General features: G+C 42.0%; 1 pseudogene across 1 annotated transcript; it reads right to left on the bottom strand.

Annotated features, from left to right (window-relative positions):
* Nucleotides 1–8,805: 8,805 nt before the first annotated feature.
* On the bottom strand, nt 8,806–17,446 carry LOC146869373 (uncharacterized; annotated as a pseudogene). Its single transcript, XR_014959351.1, has 3 exons — nt 17,378–17,446; nt 16,463–16,516; nt 8,806–16,126 (listed from the first exon to the last, which is right to left on the bottom strand). The product of XR_014959351.1 is annotated as an uncharacterized LOC146869373 (transcript).
* Between the last annotated feature and the right edge of the window lie 2,359 nt (nt 17,447–19,805).

The raw sequence follows: 19,805 nt of genomic DNA on the forward strand, positions 1-19,805 counted from the left end.
TGTGTTATTTTCGACGGAGTTTGAGGTTTGCAAGGGATTCTAGGTAACAGAACCTGGTGAGAGTCACACAAGTCACCCCATCCTAGATTCCCCTGGGTGTCTAGTTTTTAAAAATGTATAGGTTTGCTAGGTTCCCCTATGTGCTGCCGGCAGCGCTAGGGTACAAAATCCACAGCTAGGCACATTGCAAGAAAAGGGTCAGTTTTCACTGGAAAAATGGGATCTGTCCACATTGCAATTTGGGCCGTTTCCTGTCATGGGCACTAGTCCTACCCACACAAGTGAGGTACATTTTCATCGGGAGACTTTGGGGAATTCTGGGTTGGTGTAAGTTTGGGGATCCATGCAGATTCCAGAACTTTCCATCACAGAAATTTGAGGAAAATGTGTTATTTTTGACAAAGTTTGAGGTTTGCAAAGGATTCTAGGTAACAGAACCTGGTGAGAGCCACACAAGTCGCCACTGGATTCCCCTGGGTACCTAGTTTTTAAAAATATATAGGTTTGCTAGGTTTCCCAAGGTGCCAGCTGAGCTAGGGTTCAAAATCCACATCTAGGCACTTTGCAAAAAATGATTCAGTTTTCACTGGAAACATTTGATATGTCCATGTTGCGTTTCGAGCCATTTCCTGTTGCAGGCACCAGACCTACCCACACAAGTGAGGTATCATATTTTTAGGAGACTTGGGGGAACTCAGAATTGTAAAACAACTGTTATTACCTATTGAGTTTCTATGCATTTCTGCCTTCCAAATGTAAGACATTGTGTGAAAAAGAAGTCAATTTGAAAAATGTCCTGTAATTCACAGGCTAGTACCCACAATTCTAGAGTTGTGCAAATAACTTCTGCTTCTAAACTCTATATATTGTTCCCATTTCGGAAATACATAGGTTTCCTTGATACCTATTTTTCACTCTTTAATTTTTCCAAAATGAATTGCTATATATCCGGTACACAATGAAAAACCATTGCAAGACGCAGCTCAGTTATTGGCTCTGGGTTCCTCGGGTTCTTGGTGAACCTACAAGTCCTATATATCCCCACAACCTGAAGGGTCTAGCGGATGTAATGGTATATTGCTTTAAAAAATCTTTCATACTTAGAAGTTACAGGTAAAACCGTTGGTAGAAATGGCTGTTTTCAACTAATTTTCAACATTTCTTAATTTTAACTGTTAGTTCCTATAACAAAACTTGTAGGATCTACACAAATGACCCCTTGCTGAATTCAGAACTGTGTCTACTTCTCAGAAATGTATAGCTTTCCAGGATCCATTATTGCTTTCACACCCATTTCTACCACTAACTGGAAGGAGGTTGAAAGCACAAAAAATAGCTAAAATAGGCTATGTCCTAGTAAAATGCTAGGATGCCAAAACTGTGTAGAATAAAAGCCTGCCTGTCCCTGAAAGCTGGGAAGATGGTGATTTCAGCACCACAAATCCTTTGTTAATACAATTTGTTAGGAAAAAAGACAGACGTTTGCTTCTGCAGCACTTTCTCCCCCAATTTAAAACAAAACCCAAATTTAAGCTGTATTTTGGCTAATTGGATACCTTTAAAATCCCCATGATGTTGGAAGAAAAGGATGCAAATTTGGCTTGGATACCTTACAGGGGCCTATGCGCGAACTACCCCAAATAGCCCCAAAAAAGGGCTTAGCACAGTGGGGGGAAAGGCCTAGCAGTGAAAGGGTTAAAGGAATTAGGGCACAATCGACAGCCTGGATCCTCCTGCTGACTGGACGGAAGATCGAGAGTTATTGTTGCACATTTCTTCGTGCAGCTGCACTTTATAAAATGCTTGAATAAGTATCGGCCATCCATTGATCCGTATCTGAGGTTTAATTTCCATCGGGCTGTCATCAAAACTGTAATTATGTGGTCTTGTGCTGATGTTTTTTTTCTGTTGACTATAAGACAGTTGTCAGGCATCCTAAAAGGTATGACTACTCGGAGTAGGTAACTAGCAGACATAGACTCCGGTACCTGCACCTAGGTAGGAGCTTGTTAGCTGGTACGTTTTGTAAGATCTAATGACCGCTCGATATAATTGATTGGTTTTAATAGTGATGTATGTCATCCGTTTGGACTTTAAATCAGATCATGCATGATACCCAAAGTGTAGTATTTATATGAACTGTGCTTAAGTTGTTTTGAGGCCAAAAAAAATCTGATTGTTTTATTATGTGCTGTAAATATCAATGTTTTTATTTTTATAGCATAAACTGTTGACAAAATTTTGACATCAAGAACCACACCGGCAGGAATGCTCAGTGGGTTGTGCAGGGTTACATTTAACACGGACTTCCTTAATTCGTGATGGTGCACTATACTAAGTCCATCAACCTGTGGGTTAGGAATCTAAACCCTCTCGACCCGGCCCCTAGGCCACAGGATTTGAAGCATGCCCTTTACTCCTGTATGGGGCGAGGTTCCGATCAGACACAACTTGTTAGCCAGCTCCGTTAGGTGTCAAAACCCTCGTTTAACTTCTCCTGTATGAGGCAATGATCAGGCTAGACACAACTTGCCCCCCATCCCTTGAGGGTGACAGTGTCCCTGCTGTGCCCTTTACTTCATTATGGGTTGAGGATCAGGCTACACCCAGCTTGTGGGCCCCTGCCCCCAAAGTTGCATTTCCCTGCTTGTGCCCTTAATTCCTGTTCAGCGTGAGGATACCACTAGACATCATTTGTCCCTTTAAGGCGACAACACTATTTATTCTTCCCTTTACTCCTGTATGGGGGGAGGATCAGACTTGATACAACTTGTACTCCCCCTTACAGTGGCAATACCCTTGTTGTGCAGTTTCTCCTGTATGAGGTGAGCGGCAGACTAGACACGACTTGTGCCCCTCTTAAGGTGGCAATACTCTGGTTGTGCCATTTACTCCTATACGGGATTAGGCTCAGACTAGACACACCATGCACCCTGGATACTGGGCTGCCTTCACAATTGAGCTATCATACCAGACGTCATCCTGGTTTGCAATGACAAACAGTCGGAGACGGGCTCCGGGATTGGTGCAGAGCGGTGCCCTTCAGCCTTGCCCTGTTCATCATACCTCTGCAAACTGCAATAGAGAGAGCTAAAGCCCGAGAGAAGGGATGCTGTGCGATCCATCTCAAGAAACTCACTTTACAGACTTTGATCTACAGGCTCTCCATTTGCCGCTTCTGCTAAGTTTTAGCACAGCGCTTGGAAGCCGAGTGAGGGTGGCGGGGTGGTACAAAAAGCAAACCATGTTAGAAATGTCCATATTGTTTTCTCTAACCATGTAATACATTACTGCATTTATTTTCGTATTCTGTTTGATTCCATTTATATTTTATACACCACTCTTGGGTTTTAGAAGTCAACATTTCATTTTAAAGCATACCCCCTGCTTCTTAATGCAATTTTGAGTGGGATGTTCACTTACTAAAGATGGTCCAGAGTTCCACTTTGTTCTTGAACTCATCTAGTGGGACTGATAACGACAAAGAAAACACTTCCTGCAGAGTAATGCTCAGTGGGTGGTGTATCGACTGGAACCCAATCTCCACTGAGGACACCATCCGCCTGATGAACTCCATCCACTCAGGATCCCCCACAGACCCATGTCCTCACCACATCTTCAACAAAGCAGACTCCGTCATAGCACCACACCTCCGAGACGTCATCAACTGCTCCTTCAACTCCGCCACCTTCCCGGAAAAATGGAAACACGCTGAACTCACCGCCCTTCTGAAAAAACCCACAGCGGACCCCACCGAACTCAAAAATTACCGCCCCATTTTGCTCCTTCCATTCCCGGCCAAAGTAATCGAGAAAGCTGTCAACAACCAGCTCGCCGCTTTTCTCGAAGCCAACAAATCCCTTGACTCCTCACAGTCCGGCTTCCGAGCAAAACACAGCACTGAGACCGCCCTCATCGCAGCAACAGACGACATTCGAACTCTACTGGACAATGGAGACACAGTCGCCCTCATCCTCCTCGACCTCTCTGCAGCCTTCGACACAGTCTGCCACAGCACCCTTTTACAACGCCTCAGAAATATCGGAATACAAGGAAAAGCACTTGAATGGATCACCTCGTTCCTCACCGGTAGAACCCAGAGAGTCCGCCTTCCACCATTCAAGTCCGAGGCCACTGAAGTCATCTGTGGCGTACCACAAGGATCCTCACTCAGTCCCACCCTCTTCAACGTATACATGAGTCCCCTCGCGACCATCGCCCGCCAACACAACCTCAACATCATCTCCTACGCGGATGACACTCAACTGATCCTTTCTCTCACCAATGACCCCAGCACCGTCAAAACTAACCTACACGAAGAAATGAAAGAAGTTGCCGAATGGATGAAACACAGCCGTCTGAAACTGAACTCAGATAAAACAGAAGTCCTCATCTTAGGTACCTCCCCCTCTGCTTGGGACGACTCCTGGTGGCCGGAAGCTCTTGGAAAAGCACCCATCCCGACAGACCACGCACGGAACCTAGGCGTTATCCTGGATTCTTCACTCTCAATGTACAGACAAGTCAACGCCGTATCCTCATCCTGCTTCAACATTCTTCGCATGCTCAAAAAAACATTTCGCTGGATCCCCACCGAAACCAGAAAAACAGTCACCCATGCTCTGGTCACGAGCCGACTGGACTACGGAAACACCCTCTACGCAGGTACTACCGCTAAACTCCAGAAGAAACTCCAACGAATCCAAAACGCCTCAGCCAGGATCATATTAGACATCCCGCGCAACGAACACATCTCTGGTCACCTGAAAGACCTCCACTGGCTACCCGTCAATAAGAGGATCACTTTCCGACTGCTAACCCACGCACACAAATCACTCTACGACATCGGACCAGAATGCCTCAACTCACGACTGTCCTTCTACACCCCCTCCCGCCAACTACGTTCTTCCAGCCAAGCCCTCGCCACTGTACCTCGCATCAACAAGACCACAATGGGAGGCAGATCCTTCTCATACCTGGCTGCTAAAACATGGAACTCACTCCCCACTTACCTTCGCCTTACCCAGAACCACCTAGCATTCAGAAAGCAACTTAAAAAGTGGATATTTGACAAGTAATCCTCCTCCCCTCCCTAAGCGCCTTGAGACCCTTCCGGGTATGTAGTGCGCTATATAAATTCTTTGACTTGACTTGACTTGACTATCGGTCGCAGTTCACTGTGGTTTCCAATTTGTATTGGTGCACGGAACTGAGTCCTTGCACCAGGGGGATTGAAATCCAACCTTGCTGGTCGGAGGGGGTGGAGGGCCTGCAAATTTGTGACACTTTCATCCTTGGAAGTTTGAACTTTGCCAGTATCACTCAACTATTCACATTAAAGGGCACCTTGATTTGTCTATCCGATGAGTTATAAATTTGAAAGTCCCCCCAGCTGTGCATCAAAGGGATATTTCAAATCACATCTGCGTTCCATGCCCTTAACAAGGAGCTCTGTCTAGTCTTGTTCTTCTATATGGTCACAGAACTCCTTAGTGACTTGCAATATCCTTATAATGTATGGCAGAGGGGACTATATCCCTTGTATCGCCTACTTGCTTTAGATGTTCATCAGTGGGTGCCTTCAGAGACCATCAACACTCGCTTTCCACTAACACTGCAGCATTTATGGGGCACAAAATTAGCCCGGGTCGTAATAGGACGATTTACATAACGAGGAGAGATAGGAGCCTGGTTGTTTCTGGGTACAGAGTGCCAAAATGTTGTTTACATAAGGAGGAGAAATGGGATTGGCTGTTTCAATTATGAAGGGCATTGCCCCCCAGCTTGGTTACAAAAAGAGGGTTGACATGAGGCTGGTGGGCCTTGTTAGCGACAGCATACAGGCTTGTTTACTCTGCGAAGGGGTGATAAGAGCCTGGTGCTGTATTACAATGGTGGGAGATGTGAGCCCAGTGGTGCCTGGTTTAACAGCACACACGTTCACTTGAACGTCTGGGGGACTCATGGGAGTGTTGTTGCCTGGTCACAGATGGCACACAGGTTTACATTAGGAAGTGGAATATGAGCCTGGTGCACATTCCATATGCAGGTGATGTGAGCCTGGTTACTGATGGCACATATATATATAGGGAGGAGTCACTTTAGACTGGTGCTCATTTACATACGTAGATGTGAGCCTGGTGATGCTTGATTACTGATGGCATACACTTGTTTACATAGGGAGGAGCCACATTAGTCTGGTGCTCATTTACATATGCAGGATATGTGAGCCTGGTGGTGCCTGGTTACATATGACACACAAGCTTATCATAGACAGGAAACATGAAACTAGGGATGTTGGGTGCAGACGGCACACATGCTCATTTACATAGCGAGTGTAAATATGCATAAGTGAGCCGGGTGAGAGATGGCACACAGGCTCATTTACATACAAGACTGGTGGTTCCTGGTTAGAGACAGCACACTAGCATGTTTGCACAGGGAGGATAGGAGCCTAGCACTCCTTTACATATGTGATGAGATGTGAGCATGGTGCTGTCTGGTTACAGACGACACACAGGAGCTTTTAAACAGGGAGAGACACTGGCAATCTGCACGATGAAGGATTTTCAGTCCAACCGCCAAGATATATCATGTTTAACAGAATGTTCTTGGCCCCGGCATCAACCATAATCCTGCTCACATCCGAACCAGGTAATGAGGGAGTATGATCTCAGTCTTTCAACACACTATATACCAATCCGTGAATACAATAGGCTCTTTCAGCCACAGCTCCAGTTGTTTACCAGCTCCACACCAAGTAATAGGAACACAGTTTAGGAGAGTGCTTTGATGGGTCCGCCTTATCTGGTCACAACATTCAATCACAAATTAACAAAACCAGACACAGAGCGTAGCTCCGTACACACATTGTATGGGAGAAGAGTACTACTTGTACTACTTAAGTGTGAACACATTATAGCCTTATAGCCCGCCGTAGCGGGCTATACCGGCTGTTAAAGGCCCGCTGCAGCGTTAAAGGCCCGAGCCGAAGGCGAGGGACTTTAACAACAGCAGCGGGACTTTAAAAGCCGGTATAGCCCTGCTACGAAGGGCTATAAGGCTATTAGAACATTCTGCCACTAGAGGGCAGAATGTTCTAACAAAACGAAGCCTTCAGGGAGCGCGAGGGGATTCAAATCCCCTCCGGCTCCCTGAAGTCTTTGTTCACAGCCAGAGCTGTGAACAAAGACACATTGGAATGTTGGCGCTCCGGGCTTATACCAGCCATTATAAGCCCGGAGTACTCCATTGTTTTCAATGGAGCTGCCAACATTCCAATGTTCTAATTCACATTATATATACATATGTCATATTAATATACCATGTCCATCATTGAAAGGCTGATTTGCATATGGCTGGGTCCAAACTGGGGTGGCGCAGTGGGCAAAAGAACGATGGAATTAACCCAGATCTTTTGACTGGGGGAGAGTGTTTGCATTGTCAGCATTCCGTCCATCATTTGCTTGCTGTAACACTTTTCGCCCTAAGTGGGATGGGTATGCCCAAATGTGGGTCTCTTGCTAACTTTGCCACTGGATTCAAGCTAGCCTGGCTGAAGAAGGGTGACATACCCTGAAACCGGTTCCAGGATGCTTGTTTCCGGTCCAGGGAGGACCTGGCCTGGCAGTTCGGTTTGGAATGTTCCCATGAACACAGGGTTAAGACTGATTTGCATATGGCTGGGTCTAAACTGTGGTGGCGTAGTGGGCAAAAGAGCGATGGATTTAACCCAGATATTTTGACTGGGGGAGAATGTTTGCATTGTCAGCATTCCGTCCGTCATTTGTTTGCTGTATCATTGAAAGGCATCAGAGCTTTGTATATGGTCCAAGGTAAAACCAGTCAACATGTGATGAGAGGGCAAGTAGGTTACTAAGAGTGAGAGAGAACTTTTAATTTGAAATGATGTGGTAGTCTTTAAAGTGGTGCATTTCTGTCTCAATGTGCAGCTCCATCAATTTCACATATGTCTGATTTATTATATAACATCACATTAAGCCTCGAGAAGGCCCATCCGGGACCAACATGAGGACAAAACACATGCTGACAAATTGAGGACAGAGGGATTTTGACATGGTCTGAGAACACTAAAAACAAATCCTATATCAAACCCCACGTGTTTAACTGATTGAAAGCAAAGAGTAATATAAAGTAATATACTGAGGAAAAAGTAACCTGGAGAGTTGCTGCAAATTCAGTAAATTTGGAAAACTAACAGAGAACTACATAACCACAGCTGTGTGACTTGGAAGCCTATTATTTCTCAATCTAACCCTTGTTGATGATTACCTTATAGTGTTCACATTATTATCCGAACTAGAAGAGATGAAAGCCTGGGGTGTCTGGTCACAAAAGCTCATTTGCATACAACGGGGGGTGGTGACAGCCTGTTCACAAAGCACAACAAGACTTGTTTATGTAAAATGTTTGTACACAGCACAGGATAAAGTGATTCAGGTGACTGCAAGTGTTGTTTGACATTAGCAGGCTGTCTTAGTTGTTGAGACCTGAATGTCTGACGGATGCATCTTTAGCTCTTTCAACTGTTTGAGAGAGAGCGGCAGACTCAAAAATCTGGGGGCTCAGATACCAACAGCTCCCCTCATGGTTTTTACTTTTTGCATCTACAGTCGATACAGATTTCGCCTAAGACAGTAACCTTTTCAGCTGGAATCAGCCGGTTTTGCTTTTCCCATACTTGGTTCAGCAAAGGTAAATGTGCCTTAAAGGAAAACAGTGGAAGTCACAAATGACAATAACTTGTAATAAAAAGAGTCGAGGAATTTCAAGATTCAAACCAAGTTTAGATAAAAAAAGAATATTTAATGATTACTCAAGAGCAAAATCCAAAGCAGGTCTGTGATTTTAGGATTATTAATTAGCAAAAAAACAACTGCCCTAAAGAAAATAAACAATGCTCATAGTCATGTTTTCAACACCACAAAGAGGAAAACTAATTTTAAAATAAAGCAGAACCACTGAATCAATAATACATCTGTATGCAAAATAGAAGATGACCTCGGTACCCATGCTCCAGGGGGTAGTGGTAATGATGATTAACACTGGAATTTGATGCAAGGTTTAGGGCTGAATCAAGTCTTAGAATGTCAGAAGATCGAAGTGAAAAATGCCCACAAAGTAGAGTTGGGTCATCAAGTCGAACCTGCTTCTACTGCCATCAAATGCATCAAAAATCAGGCAGTTACAACAGCTGTGAGGTCTTCAGAGCTTCCAAGTTATGGAGATGGTTAAAGGTTGATTATCCGAACCAAATCATGGAACGTTGTGTGAGTAATAGCAGCACACTGGAGCTCACACTGACAGTTCAAACATGAAACTTATAACCGTCAGGGTGTATCACAGCAAGTTCAAAGGTTGATCAAAGTTATCCAAGTGGAAAAGGCAGATGAAGGCACAGGAACTTCAGGTTTTGGACTCTCAGTGCTTACAGTGGAGCCGTACAGCGAAGGTAAAAACTGTTCATCATATAAAAATGTACATGAAGAATAAGAGTTCCTCGGAAGCAGTTACCAGCAGATGATGTTTCAGCGCCAATGTGGTGGTAAATGCAACAAAATCATGTAAAAGGAAGAGGAGAAAGGAAATATAAAAGCAAATCACGATAACTTGGCTAACAACATGGAGAAATTACCTGAGCCTACTACTGCTATATCGAGTAGATGCTGCAAAAGTCCTGCAGGAGGCCCAATGATGTAGCAAGTCCAGGAAAATTACTTTGAGATAATCGTTGCCCCTCCTCAGTCAAAAAAACACATCGAACAGGTGCTCTGGTGTTCGCGCAAGTTCATCCCATTTCCTCTAATAACAGCCCTAGTACCCATATCCAGTTTAGCTTTACCACAAAAACGAAACACCTCGGTCCAGTTGAACACATTGAGGGGTATTCACAAAGGTATCTTACACCTGTGAGTAATTTAAACATGCAAGGATGATCTTAGAGTAACTCTCCTACTTTTAGCTATTCACCTTTAGGAGTGTAATGAGCATGGGCAACCACTAATAATGGAAAACCCAAGAACCCCATAGAAAATAAGAATAAATGTAAATCATTTATTGGGACTTTTAAAACTACATATGCATTCAAAATAATGCTACAAAATTACATATATTTCAAAATTAATTAGTTCATGATAAAATATGTTAACCTTTAAATTAAAAAAAATATTGTAACTATTAAAATAATAATTTCAATTAATTCTATACATACCATTTTTTAAGGCTGTGTCCCCTCTGAACAGAGGTGCATAAGCAATTCAGTAATTCTGAGTACATAATAAGACAATACAATAATTTTACTTTAGGTGGGAATTTTTAAAACAGATCTTTAAATAAACATTTTTTTACATGTTTAAAATCAATTCATTATGTAACTAAAATACAAGTTAATAGTGTTGTAGCATTTTTTATTTGGTTCTACATTTAAAATATATACAATTTAAAGTAATAGTTAACATAAAACACTTAATTTTTTTAAAATGTACTTTTTAAAGCATTCTGTATATTTTATTTTTATTTCATTTTTTACACAGGGAGAACTCCACCCAAGTTGAATATATTAAAAATTATATCCTTTCCTAAGCTTAAATTAAAAGTTTCCCACCTAAAGTAAAAACATTATTATGTATTAATAATTATTAAATGTGATGTACAGAATTAATTATAACAAATGCAATTATACTTTAATAAAAAGGAATATTATATTAGTGTTTAAAATTTAAAAAAACGTAATTGAAACATTTTAACATATTGAAATGTTTTCTTTTTACATATCTTTCCATTAAACTACATTTATTTTGATTTTTAGCTAGATTAAAATATTTAGTTTTACATTATTTCCTATGGGGTTTTATTTTACATCCCTACCGCCATTATTATTTATGGGAGGGTGTTGCAGTTCCAGTGGATGGCCATGTGTGATGTTGGGCTTACTCCAGCTCTGAGCTGGGCCACATTTATGACTGTTTTAGGGACATTATGGCTGTAGTAAATTTAGAAGTTTTGCTTGTAAATAGAAAACGGTTTACTCCTTTTTGTGGGTGAGCGCTTGTCCTGCCCTCAACTGCTCCTTACTCATTCCTTAGCCACTCTTTTTTATACATAAGTAGTTCTCATTTTACAGCACCTTCCCTTTGTCCCTTCCACATTTACTACTAAAAAGTATACTAAGGCGTGCAGAAACTCTGCAGTCAAGCAAGCAACTCCACACAGAAAAAGATGGGAGAGGCAGAAAGACCGCTCATAGTTAACTCCACACAGAAAAAGATGGGAGAGGCAGAAAGACCGCACATAGTTAACTCCACACAGAAAAAGATGGGAGAGGCAGAAAGACCGCACATAGTTAACTCCACACAGAATAAGATGGGAGAGGCAGAAAGACCGCACATAGTTTGTGAACAGCAATTTGTAGTACTTTCGTAGTACTAACAATGTAAAACACAGATTTTTGAGTCTCCCTTGTGATTCTAAAGCTTGTAAACTTTCCTTAGCAGATGGGAAGTAGGTTCAATTTGTAGCAAAATGGAAAGAGGCCAGTAAAGTGGATCTTTGTAATACTGGGCTGTGTCACCTCGGAACAGAAGTGATTATGACTATCTAGGGTGGGGCCAAGAATGGTTTCCATATGGATGGCATTGTCTTTAGTTGTACAAAGATAAGAGAATGATGTGGTGTATGTTGTTGAGATTAACTACCAGTCCTTCATCACCTTTAGTTTTCCATAATGATCAGTCCTAAGTAGCATCAACATGAAAAGACGTTGGTCCCACAGAGACCTACAACAAAGAGTATCCTGCTGCAGCTACCTGGTGAGCCTCATTAAGGGTGGAAACAGTTTGAGTTACTTACATTGCAGATCATAGGGGTGTGGCCTTAAAGTTAGGGATCTACTGGACCTTGTCCAGTGTGGCTTATTAACACTCAGGAAGCAAAACAAACTGAGTGGAATGAGCCCACAAATAGTCATTAGGCAATTACATTAATTCAAGCATTTCCATCCTTTGCTGTGTGCTTTTCTCAGTAAACAGATTATTGGACAATCAATGAATTGATGTCTTTGTGGCTGCTACCTGTGAAGGTTTTGCAAACCTGAACACGACCCCCCCCCCAGTGTCGACAGCGAGTTCCTTTTATTCTCCCACATTGTCTCTCTCATGAAGAGAGGTTGCATTTACAACTGAAGTTTTTAACACATTTAGAAAACTGATTTAACATCAGAAAACAAACAACGAGAAAACAAATGATCAAACTTAATCTCCAGCAGAAGCTTCCCTGGCATTTAAAACATTGACAAGGTTTTGTCTAGCGCGAGTTCTTTCATGTTGAGAGAGAGCAGATTTCTGACTGAAGCTTTTCCAGCATTCAGAGCATTGATAAGGTTTTTGCCCAGAATGTAAAGGCTCATGTCGGGTGAGACAGGTTTTCAGTCTTAATCATAAGAGAGTAAACTTAATGATTTCCTCGTGTCTTTCTGTACCAGTTGTCTACCCTAAACCCTCATCTAAAAATTGACGTTTAATAGAAGTGCAGTATACAGGGGTAAGATTAATAAGTGAGGTGGTGATGTTGTTCGGGCGTTTACGTTGTCCTTAGCATCACACGAAAATGCCAATTTTTAGATATAAGAGGCAATTTTATATTTCACTACACAGATCCCTGCAGTATTTTCCCTCGAAAGAAGGTGGTATTCACCTAGGGAAGTGAATACCTATGTGCGAAACCAATTGATGCTGCCGCCTGATACTACATCATAATGGTGACCAGTTAACACCACCAGAGGAAAATATTGGTTAAGGCTTTCAGGTAGACAACTAGTACATGAAGACACCAGTAAATCATTTAATTCACTCTCATTTGATTAAGACATGCTACACTTGTGGAAGGTGAGTGTCCTTTCCGCATGCTTCTACCCCCTCCCCACGCCCATTTGATTTTTCGAGACAGGTTTTCCGCCTGAACCTTTTAGGGCATGCAGAACACTGAAACGGTATGTGCCCAATGTGGATTCTCTCATGTTGAATTAAACTAGCTTTCTCACTAAAGCTTTTTTGGGATTAGGAGTACTGATGAGGTTTTTGCCCAGTGTGAGTTCTCTCACGTTGCGTGAGATACATTTTGTGACTGAAGGTTTTCTGGCATTCAGTTCACTGATAAGGTTTGTGCCCCATGTGCGTTCTCTCATGTTGAGTGAGACTTTGTCTCAGTCTGAAGCTTTTCCAGCATTCAGAACACTGATAAGGTTTTTGCCCGGTGTGGATTCCCTCATGTACAGTTAAACCTGATCTGTGACAGAAAAGTTTTTGGCATTCAGAGCACTGATACGGTTTTTCCCCAGTGTGAGTTCTCTCATGTTGGGCAAGAGCATATTTCTGACTGAAGCTCTTCCAGCATACAGTGCACGAATAAGGTTTTTGCCCAGTGTGAGTTCTCTCATGTTTAGTGAGACTTGTTTTCTGACTAAAGTTTTTCTGGCATTCAGAACACTGATACGGTTTTTGCCCAGTGTGAGTTGTCTCATGATTAGTGAGAGTTACTTTCTGACTAAAGCATTTCTGGCATTCACAGCACTGATACGGTTTTAGTCCAGTGTGAGTTCTCTCATGTTGAGTGAGACTAGATTTCTGACTGAAGCTTTTCCAGCATTCAGAGCACTGATAAGGTTTTTTCCCAGTGTGAGTTCTTTCATGTTTAGTGAGACTTTGTTTCAATCTGAACGTTTTCTGGCATTCACAACACTGATACGGTTTGAGCCCGGTATGGATTCTCTCATGCAGAGTTAAACCTGATCTGTGACAGAAACGTTTTTGGCATTCAGAGCACTGATACGGTTTTTCTCCAGTGTGAGTTCTCTCGTGTTTTGCAAGATTACATCTCTGACTGAAGCTCTTCCAGCATTCAGTGCACTGATAAGGTTTTTGGCCAGTGTGAGTTCTCTCGTGTTTTGCAAGATCAGATCTCTGACTGAAGCTCTTCCAGCATTCAGAGCACTGATACGGTTTTTCACCAGTGTGAGTTCTCTCATGTTGTGCAAGATCAGATCTCTGACTGAAGCTCTTACAGCATTCACAGCACTGATACGGTTTTTCTCCAGTGTGAGTTCTCTCATGTCTTGCAAGATCAGATCTCTGACTGAAGCTCTTCCAGCATTCAGAGCACTGATACGATTTTTCTCCAGTGTGAGTTCTCTCATGTTTTGCAAGATCAGATCTCTGACTGAAGCTCTTCCAGCATTCACAGCACTGATACGGTTTTTCTCCAGTGTGAGTTCTCTCATGTCTTGCAAGATCAGAGCTCTGACTGAAGCTCTTCCAGCATTCACAGCACTGATACGGTTTTAGTCCAGTGTGAGTTCTCTCATGTTGAGCGAGACTAGATTTCCTACTGAAGCTTTTCAAGCATTCAGAGCACTGATAAGGTCTTTGCCCAGTGTGAATTCTCTCGTGGTAAGTGAGACTTATTTTCTGACTAAAGCTTCTCTGGCATTCAGAACACTGATACGGTTTTAGCCTAGTGTGAGTTTTCTCATGTTGAATTAAACTAAATCTCATACTGAATCTTTTCTGGCATTCTGACCACTGATCAGGATTTTGTCCAGTGTGGATTCTCTTGTGTCGAGTTAGAGTAGCCTTATGACTGAAGCTTTTTTGACACTCAGAGCACTGATTAGGTTTTTGTCCACTGCGAGTTCTCTCATGTTTAGTGAGGTGGGATTGAGAACTAAAGCTGCTCTCACATTCATTGGTCTTATTCGAGTTGTGTGTATCCCCAAGTTGGATTTTTTCCTGGATATATTTCATCTTTGGACTGAATCTGATTTCAGAATCAGAATTAATTCATGTTACACTCAGCATTAACTTTTAAATACACTACACATACTCTGCCAAACATTTGTATTTAATGAATCATAGATTTATTAGGAGATCGTTTTTCCGACGTTTAAAGGCAGTCTATCTAACTTGCCCAATACACTTTCACAGAGGATCCCCCTGTTTTTTATTAAGATGTCCTTCGGGGAATCATTTTCTCAAAGTTATGCCCAGGTCAGTTCTTTCAAGTTAATTTAGACTCATTTTCTGACTCCACATTGGATTTAGGAGTTTTAAAAGCACTGACAAGGTCTTTGGGGTTTAGTGCTTACATTTAACCTAAATTTGTTCATACAAGTATTAATCGGGGATCAAGACATGCAACAATGATTGCTCTTTTAAGCTTCCTATCCCAGTACTAGCTTTTTTGGCTCTGTGGCTAAAGCTACAGTAGGTACATGATTGACTTTGGCAGTCTGAGACACTTTGAAACAACTGAGATCAACCCAAGAGACAGAGTTCCTGGAGAAAATGTTTCTATATTCAAAATGATAATCCAGCGATTTTGCTGTAGTGACAAAAGGGAAAGCATTTTCACAATTACTTTCATTTAAATAATGTATTCTCTCCACTTGTATCACATGAGACATAGACGAAAGATTGTTCTTTTAAATTGAGGTGATTGGTAATCCTCACAATTCGGCCACGTCATGTGTAGAGATACTGTTTTGTTGCAAAGGCGCTTGGGTCTCCAAGACATTCCTTATAAACCATCAGATAGAATTTACAACACTGATTAGTTGCTCTCAAGTACACTGCGTGGATATTAATTGTCACCAATATTTTAGTTCTTACATACTTTGAAATGGAAAATTTGGCAATTGCTTCTTGTGATTTTACTTTAGTGACTTGACAACTTATAATGAACATACAAAATGTGTGATATTACTTTGACATTCAGCCCTTTCTTCACCATTCCTGGCACAAATAATTTGTTTCTTTTTAGAGCTCTAAAATGTAGAATGTTTTAATTTCTTCAACATAAATCTTTTCATCATGTTTCACTAAAGTACATTTCTTTTTTGGTTCATGTTTCAGTGACTTGTACAAATAAAGTTAGAGACTATAAATGGACACACAGAAATAATATTTATGACTGCTTTCTTTGCAGAAAGAAGGCATTTACTGAAATTAGATAGGAACTCAGTTTGAGCTGCAATTCCGACAGGGGAGAAACAGCTCTAGGACACTGTGTAGATATGGAGCTTGGAAGCACTGGAACTCAAGGTTGCGAGAGCAAACTGAGGGGATATCGAAAAAAGAAACACAAGTTACACATACATTGCGACACAGATTTTCAGAAGCATCCAACACCAACAATTTACTCTTTCTATGACAACGGCTAGCATCACAGAAAATATTTTAACACCTTTAATAAAATATTAGATACTGTTTACTCCAATGCCCACTTAGAGGATTCATCTATTCCTTATTTCAGCAATCTATGAAGGGACATTTAATTCAACAAACATATTGGCATTGTACTCTGTGATTTAAATGCCCCTGTCTACTGAGGCTGTGTCCAGTTAGTTCAGCGGAATTCACAGTTTCAAATTTTGGAAAAGATAAGGACTTACTTTGTGGCCTGATAATCGTCAGACTCCTCCAACAAGATCCTGGTACTGCAACACCTGACAAAGCAAAAAAAACACCACAACAGTAAAGGAAACCAAAAAGGGACAAGAAAAGGCAAACAGAACAAAGAGAGGAAAGAGAATGAAAGACTTGCTTCCACTCTCACGACAGGGACCAAGGTGGACCCGTGAATTGTCAGACAAGACAGAAAAGGACAGAATGAGAGGACATGATGAGGTAGAAGTGAGATGCAGAGAGAAAAGACGCAGAAAGAACCTGTCAAGAGAGGATAGTATCACTTGAGGTAGAAAAGACGCAGAAAGAACAAACAGAAGGAGCATAGTGTCAAGTGGGTAGAGGAGGAGACAAATGCACAGATAGTCAAGGAACTTCTGGGCAACACGGGAGGCAAGCACTCACAGCCAGTGCATCGAAACCTGAAAAACAACTGGACCTGCACTAGGCCCCCAACATGTTCCTGGAGGAACGTGGCTCCATCAGGTGGGTGCCAGGGTACACAGGTGGTCAGCTACAATAGCGGGAACAAAAAGATATTAGGAGGACATTTGAAGGAACACAGGAAAGCAGCACGCCGTTACAAAACCTTGATCGGTGATGCACTTTGTCAGAGAACCCTTACTATTAATAAAGGCCCTAAAGTAAGAGGCAGGCAGACAAAAGCATAGTACAATTTATGAAATTGGAGATAATTCGCTGGGCACTTGAGTGTACTATTATAAGGAAATATGAGAAAGTGGCTTGCGTAAAAGCAATTTTTTTTTATTATCAGAAGTTTGATAGCAACACAAATAGTGTAGTGAGGAAGTCAAAAGTGGAAGTTGTAGAGACATAAAAAAACAAAAACAGCTCGAGAGAGCAAATAGAGGAAAAAGAAACAGGGTAAAAGGAAACCTTACCTGACAGTTATTTATTTTGTTTCTCCAAGAGTGATGGCCGCACCGCACTGCGTGGCTTCCCAGAATACTTTGAGAAGAAGTAAAGACATGCTTTAACCAAGAGCTTATTTGCATCAGATGACAATTGCGCTTCATCCCATTTTCCAAATAACCGTCCTGAACTTACAAAACAAAAGGAACTCTTGTTCTGTGGAAATCATTGTCAAGCATCTATGGTTTATAAAAAACACTTTATTCTCTTAGTATCTATGACCAAACCCACAAAACACATCTTCCTTCAAATCCAAACCTTGTAGTACAAGAACACACCAATAACCAGGAACCCTTGCTGCAAAAGGTCTGAATGAATACACAGTGCACACACAGGGTGAACAAGGTCTTAGTGTCTCACACATGCTGTGACGTTATAGCACTGTAAATATACAAATCACTATTCCCTAATGTACCAACTAGGATTCAAATTAGCGACCCTCCAGTTTAACACATCAACAGAAATTATCACATTAACCAACTGAGCATTTCATACAGAATAGTTTAACTTGCATTTTCTCTTCGTTTCAGGTGTTTAAATCATATTACAATTCCTCCCTCTCGGAACTGATTGACACAACCCTTATCCAGCTCAAAGTTCTGCAGCAGTACATTATGATTTTACAACTGAAGGCTAAAATAAATAAATGTAAATATCAGAAGCCAATTATTTTAGGGGAAGACAAAAATATAAACTGGTTTGGCCCTGTTTGCTCACCCTATCACGTATCTTGACTAAGGCCTGTGTACCCTTGCCTTGAGAGACAAAACTGTACGTGAGTCTGGTATCCTAATTTTATTTTGGCCTCAGCAAACGCAAGACCTTGAGTGCGCACTACATGCCTAGGCCCAAAGTTGACCCTAAGGCAGCAGTACATTATGATTTTACAACTGAAGGCTAAAATAAATAAATGTAAATATCAGAAGCCAATTATTTTAGGGGAAGACAAAAATATAAACTGGTTTGGCCCTGTTTGCTCACCCTATCACGTATCTTGACTAAGGCCTGTGTACCCTTGCCTTGAGAGACAAAACTGTACGTGAGTCTGGTATCCTAATTTTATTTTGGCCTCAGCAAACGCAAGACCTTGAGTGCGCACTACATGCCTAGGCCCAAAGTTGACCCTAATGCCCAGTGCCTGGCCGGGAGAACATAGATGGACCCTAAAAGCACACCTCGGTCTGTGTCCCTGGCCATGTACAGTGAGTGGCGGTGGCAGAGTACCATCTCCTTAGAGGTCACCAGCTGAACAGGCTTTTTTACCTGTTCAAGGGTGACCAAACCCGGCATTGATATCCCGGTTTAAATTTCGAGTCATGTGTATTTTATATTATAAGGTAGAAGGACTCTATGTTGTTTACACGTGTCTATGTATCTTGTTATCAGTCGCATCCATGTTGGCTTGGCTCTGGGCTGACATGGCACAGGTTGGAGTGTATTGGCAGAAATCCCAAAGAGAAGGGTGTAACTTTGGACACAAGGGTGGCGGGATGGAGTCAGGACTGCTTTTTAGAAAATCTATGTGACCAGGATTGATGATTGGTCTTTAATGAGCTCTCCTGTTCGGTTAATGGTGGGGGAATGGGAAGAGTCTGCAGAGACAAACACTAGTGAAAGACATTTCTGGGAGAGATGGACTCTTTGTGTTCCTTTGGACGGCCCATCTGGGAATGATGCAAGGAGCCATGTTCAGCCTTACTGTGCTCACGGTGCTAGTATCCCCACTTGGAGCTAGCATCGTCTCCACCTGCTGTGAGGAGCAATCACTTTGCACAAACATCCATCTTGTGCTACAGAGGAAAATGGACATTGAAAGGTTTAAGCAGCGAAAGCAGTAAACCCAGACAGGGAATTCAAATTCAGGGTCTGAAAATACCACAGAAAAGTGGGTCCAAACATATTGACTTTGTTCTAATTCAAGCTGCTTCACTGCCGTCCCAGAGACCATTGCCTGCCCTTAAGAAAATTAAACTGAAAAGTTTAATTTCTCTTTTTTAGATGCATCCCGTTTTCCTTTAAGGAAAACAGGCTGCATTTTTAAAAAACTGCTTTATTATAAAAGCAATCACAGACATGGTGGTCTGCTGACCCCAGCCAGGCCACCATCCCTGTGAATGCTAGCCATTCCTAAAGGGTCGCAAATTGCGCCTGCCTCATTAATATTAATGAGGCATGCAATTTGCGACCCCATTAGGAATCCCAAACAGTTTCTGAGACACTGTTGTGCCTTCCAATTAGCGAGTTGCAAATTGCGAGTTGCAAATGCGACGCAATTTGCGACTTGCTAATTGGTGGGTCGTAAGTCTGGCCCTGAGTCTGTGCTCCCCGCACCATTTCCCTGAAATGCTGTGGACAGCTCTACCCTGAGAGTCCAGTGCGGAAGGGGTTGCTCTTCGC

The sequence above is a fragment of the Triturus cristatus genome, chromosome 1_1, assembly GCF_964204655.1.
Source record: "Triturus cristatus chromosome 1_1, aTriCri1.1, whole genome shotgun sequence".
Taxonomy (NCBI): domain Eukaryota; kingdom Metazoa; phylum Chordata; class Amphibia; order Caudata; family Salamandridae; genus Triturus; species Triturus cristatus.